Here is a 5,783-nt window from a genome sequence, read left to right as displayed (position 1 = left end):
GTTTTTCACGATTTATTTATCTAACCTGTGAAGATCCGGGTAAGAATTGGTCTTTAACCATGCTTGTCGTAAAAAGCGACTAACGGGATCAGGTGGTCAGGCTCGTTGACTTGGCCGGTGCATGTCATCATATCCCAATTGCGTATTGCATCAATCATTGAATTGCCACGTACAGGCGTGATTATTTATAGACCGTCGTTATAAAGCTGAAGTAGTTTTTTAAATATTTATGCCTGTAAATAGTTTGAGTGAGTGGTATTAACGAAGCTTGGGGCAGTATTTCAGTTATTTCACAGCGAGTCAGCTGAATGTGGGAAAAATACCTTCCCTCTCGAGTGTACCCATAAATACTGTCATGTCTCTATAACGTTCATTACATATAAGCGACACTTTGACGTAGCTTTGAGCAGTATTTCAGTAATGTAACCGCGTGTAAGATTGATGCAGGAGAAAAGCCTCAAGGGGCGGGTCTTAATTGTTTTCATCTTCATTTTGTTTTCTTCCTGACACACTCCATCTATGAAAATAAAAATAAAATGGATACTATTACGTGAAAATTGCATATTTTGTCGGTATATGTAATGAATGTTAGTTGAGCGAGTCTGACAGAGACAGTACATTCCTTGACAAATAGTGTCCACAATCAGTGTCAAGTCCAACATTATCAAGCCACCATCTGTGACATGCCACGCATAGATTGCTGTATTGAAATACTTGGAATGTTTTACATAGGACAACATATGTATTATCATTGGCCGTTGAGAGTTGTTGTACGGTTTATAATGTTCAGAATAATAACATGTCTAGGCATCGTCTGTTGCATTTTATACCATGACCGTTGATAATACAAGAGTGAGTTGGAATTAACGCCGCTGTGAACAGTATGCCAGTTGTAACAGAAGTAATGTGATGGGAAGCCCGAAGTGATGCAGGTCTAAGACGTTTTCCACTTTGTTGAAACCCGGGTATGGTGCTGAAAAACCCAGAAACATAATCAGGGCGAATCAGGATTCGAAACCAACATAATAGGTCTTTGGCGTGCCATATAGGGGCGCAATTATCCACAACGACTTGCGACGATTGACACGGCAGGGCCACCAGTGCCCCTGATAATAAAAGAACTGGCTGGGGGTTGGTTTGGGGTTGGTTAAGACAGATTATTTTGTTCAGGCTGGCGCACTTCAATTATTTTCTCTGATTGGAAATGCCAAACGTACTTTTTCATCATTTTTTTGAACATATAATATTTTACAGTATATGGTTGCCCCCTTAGGTGGGTGAATCTCGCTGTGTTGACAACATACTTTCCTTCGTCTTTGCAAGCCTTCTGACTTGCATTTTTGTTTCGCTAAAGTCTACCATCAAATTGAGTGTCATCGAGGTGATGTACTGAATCAGGCTGGATACAGAACGGAGATAATCAGTATATAAGTGTAACGGAGCTCTGTTCCTGAAACCAGGGTGGCCTTTAACAAGAATAAAGTAATAACTGAAAACGTGTTGAAAGTTCACAGCTTTATTACTGTCAACTAACAATTTGTATCAATGGACGACACCAAAAGGATCTAATATCCCAATTTACACTCACAATGATCACTGATAACTTATACCAGAGCAAATACACAAGCTGATTAGCTAAGCAACTGTATAACCGTAATAAAAAAGTGTAGATAAACCAACACTTTGACAAGATAATTGCCAAGGTACTTGGACAGCCAATCAAAATCGGCTGTGACCAATTAACACCAGAGAGTTAAATTGATTAGAATTAACTCAACTTTCTAACGAGAAAATAACCTCGGCTGGGTTAAACAGGAGGAAATAAACACCGAGGGTCTATCCTAATATAAATCTCTTGGACAATAAAATAGACGAAACCCGCCTGAAGAGCTAAAGACTAAGGTCTCAGTCACTTAGGGCAAGGGAATTCTAAGCTTTCCAAAAATACAAGATACTTGACCTTCTTACTTATACTGACTGACTGAGTATGGTTTTATGCCGCTTTTAGCAATATTCCAGCAATATCACGGCGGGGGACACCAGAAATGGGCTTCACACATTGTACCCATGTCGGGAATCGAACCCGGGTCTTCGGCGTGACGAGCGAACGCTTTAACCACTAGGCTACCCGACCGCCCCTCTTACTTATAATAATGTAGCAAACATACATATATATGTATAGGAGATAACATATATCAAATCGATACATGATACAAATATGCGATTAAACAGCGAGAGAATAAAATTGACGGGTCACCAATTCTCTAACAATGAACTGCAGACACCGGAGTATGGCGGTCGCCGGACTTTGCCGAACGGTTTCGACTACGGACAGTTGAGGGAGAGGGAAGGGGTACGGTCACAAGACCATGACTTGACTTGAGACAGTTAGGCGCCTTCTTATGGTGGCCGAGAGGGGACATCGCTTTCTCACCTTCAATAACGGCCGCGATACAACGAGACGAGAAGGCGACAGCACGAGACGTGAAAGCGATAACGCGGGGCGAGAAAGCGATAACGCGAGACGAGAAAGCCATAACACGAGACGGAGAAAGCGATATGTATCGCTTTATCGCTTTCCCGCGGCCGTTATTGAAAGCGAGAAAGCTATATCCCCTCTCGGCCACCATACCTTATTGCTTGCACAGTCGTACAATGTCTTGTCAGAAGTACAAACAGGATGTCCACGGTCTGCACGTGACACTGTCATGCACTCCACGCGTTGCACGAGCTTCAATCAGGCAGCGATGATTGCAGTGAACCACAGTAACTTTTAATGAGCCCAACGATGTTTGTCACTGTTTATTCATGTCGTGTGGTAACACCTGTTGAATGCCAACCGTCATGTTAGGTAACAAGTGATTTTCTATTTCATGTCACGTGACTAGATACCGAAATGACCCTGGGACATCGGATTGGGTACCAATATGTAGGAGTTGTCCGTGTCTTGTCACATGATGTCCCCCGGTCCGTGAGAGGGTGAGTGTAAAATATACGTGAATGTATAGGGTTGTTATGTCAGATTAAATTATACATTATTCTTTAACATTGACCATTTTTCACATGCCTTCACTAATATTAATATTATTGATAATGACACGTTCTGTCGATCGGTGACATATTGACCAGACCATACATTATTTACTTTGATGGACAAACGTAAACCCCTGTGTGTCCTTTTTACGATCGGGGGTAGAATAGGTCTTCAACAACCCATGCTTGCCGTACAAGGCGACTATGCTTGTCGTAAGAGGCGACTAACGGGATCGGGAGGTCAGGCTCGCTGACTTGGTTGATGCATGTCATCGTATCCCAATTAGTAAGTGGATGCTCATGATGTCAATCACTGGATTGTCTAGTCCAGACTCGATTATTTACAGACCGCCGTCCTACAGCTGGAATAGTGCTGAGTGCGGCGTTAAACAACAAACAAACAAACAAACGGGTCATTCATTGTGCATACCTTGATGAGAAAACGTAAACGAGTCTCCCACCTGTATTCACTTAACCTTACACATGTTGATGAGGAACCATCGTACCATCGCATGCTATACCCACTTGCATACAATTACCTTATTTAGACAACGTAACCCATTCTCAGTGACGTTGTGAACTGATGTAAAACACAACGTAAACTCCTACAGCAAGACTAACGACAGTCTCTGAAAACACATAATTTTAACAGTAACAAACTTCATTTAAATTGGAAAGGAGCCCCAGTGAGATGGGAGATTCAGAACATGGACGTTTGTAAAATCTAGACTATAGCGTTACAATAAGGGCTGGGTGGGGGAAACTGATATGGCCCAGGGACTGTAAGATACAGCCAAACCATTACAATCAATACAAAAAGACATTTGGTTAAAATCGGAAAGAAACAGCCCGGTTCCCTGGGTATGCTGCGCTGGCGCTACACTGTGCGTTTTCTTTCAGACTGGGAAAGAAAACGCACAGAGAACTTACCGCCGTTATCTATGTGTCTATAATGTACATATTGAATATGGTCACATGTGTTTTATCACAAGCAAGCCAGACACAAAGACAGTTCAATTTAGTGGATTTGAAAGCCTTTCACATTATGACAAGTGATTGGTAGCCCACATGTAAAAGCGTTGGCTGATCACACCAAATACACGGGTTCGATTCCCCGAATTGGTATGCTGACTTTTTCAGGCCATGCATTTCCCCCATATTAATATGTATGGGCAATTGTTAAATCGGTATAAAAACCAGACTAACTCATTCCTTCACGAGAGTGGCTTTCGTGGAAATCTGAGAATCACGGAGAACAATGGAGGACCCTACAATGTGATCTGTCTCTATATGATTGATATGTTTCTTGCGGTGGTAAACCCATTAACTGAAACAAGAACTTAGATAAAGCGTCGGAAGTGGGAACTCTGTTATTCGTCAATAGTAACGTGACCTTCGTTTGAAAGGTAATGCTATGTTGTTTATTGCCGTGGTAGAGGCATTCACTGTAGTCAGTTTGTTCAGACTAATGCCATTTGTCAGTAGATACAAAATAGATCGTCTCAACCGGAAGGGTACCGACAATTTAGGTCGGTGTAGACAATGGACCGAAGTAATTTGATTTTAGCCCTGGATGTTGCTTCCCTAGCTCTCAAGATACGAAGATCGAAGATAAACGATTTTTTAAAACTGATGATTTGTGAAAAAGGTAAGCATCGACTTTGAGGATTGAGTTGTGTTTAACGCCGCTTTGAACAGTTATATGGCGGCGTGTCAGCTTAATGTGGGAGGAAAGCCCGAAGTGATGCAGGTCTCGGACGTTTAACACTTCGGTGAAACCCACGAGCACGGGTATGGTGCTGACAAACCTAGAAACATAATCGGGGCGAACCGGATTTCGAACCCACAATCATAGGTTTCTGGCGTGCCCAAGGGACGCAACTCTGTAAAGCGAATCGCGGCGCCTTAGACGACTAGGCCACCCGTGCCCCCTCGACTTTTGGTAAAGTAAGTAATACTGTTTCTTATGATTGTGAGTTCAGTTTCGAAAATAATTATTCATTTCAAATAGTTCTATTTGATAATAAGTGAAAGCGAATAAGACAGAGCTTCGGTCTATTTTGATTGACTGCTTTAAATATCTTGTAAACGTAACATCTCCACCATCCAGGGTATAAACTACAACTCCAGTCTATTCTGATATATACCCTGGGCCCATTCGCGACCCTGGCTTCGTTTTGAGTTAGCTAAAATCGCAGTCAAATCAAAATATGTTCATGAGCGAATAAGAACTATATATAGTGGTTTTATTTTCATAAAATAGATATATTCTACAGTCTAGGTGCAGGACTAGGTTTTAGACCGCTTTTAGAATTATACCAGCCATATCATGACGGGGAACAACAGAACATATTGCACTCGTTCGGGACTCGAACCCGAGCCTTCGGCTTGACAAGCAAACGCTCTAACCACTAGGCTACCCTACCGCCACCACAATACTATTGCTAACACTGGGAACATCTAATTGTGAAGAGTCAGAATGTTGTGAGACATCTACAAGGTTCTTTCTGCCGTCCTCTGCAGCCCCAACAACGTACACTTGATGTCCTCCAACCCGTACAAATGGCGACACAGTGAAAACACCCACACAGACCTCTCCTTGCTATTCTATTGCCGTCTTATTCTTTGTATCTGTTCATTTCTCAGCGAAAGCACGAAGCACACTAATTGAGATAACTGTCGTCTGCTGACTACTTCGTGTCGTCTGCGAGAATGTTTATAAAGCTAATGCTGCACTCACGACTAACGTT

Source organism: Haliotis rufescens, unplaced genomic scaffold, assembly GCF_023055435.1.
Source record: "Haliotis rufescens isolate VD_foot unplaced genomic scaffold, xgHalRufe1.0.p SCAF_16, whole genome shotgun sequence".
NCBI classification, from domain to species: Eukaryota; Metazoa; Mollusca; class Gastropoda; order Lepetellida; family Haliotidae; genus Haliotis; species Haliotis rufescens.
Note: the sequence above shows the minus strand (reverse complement) of the source record.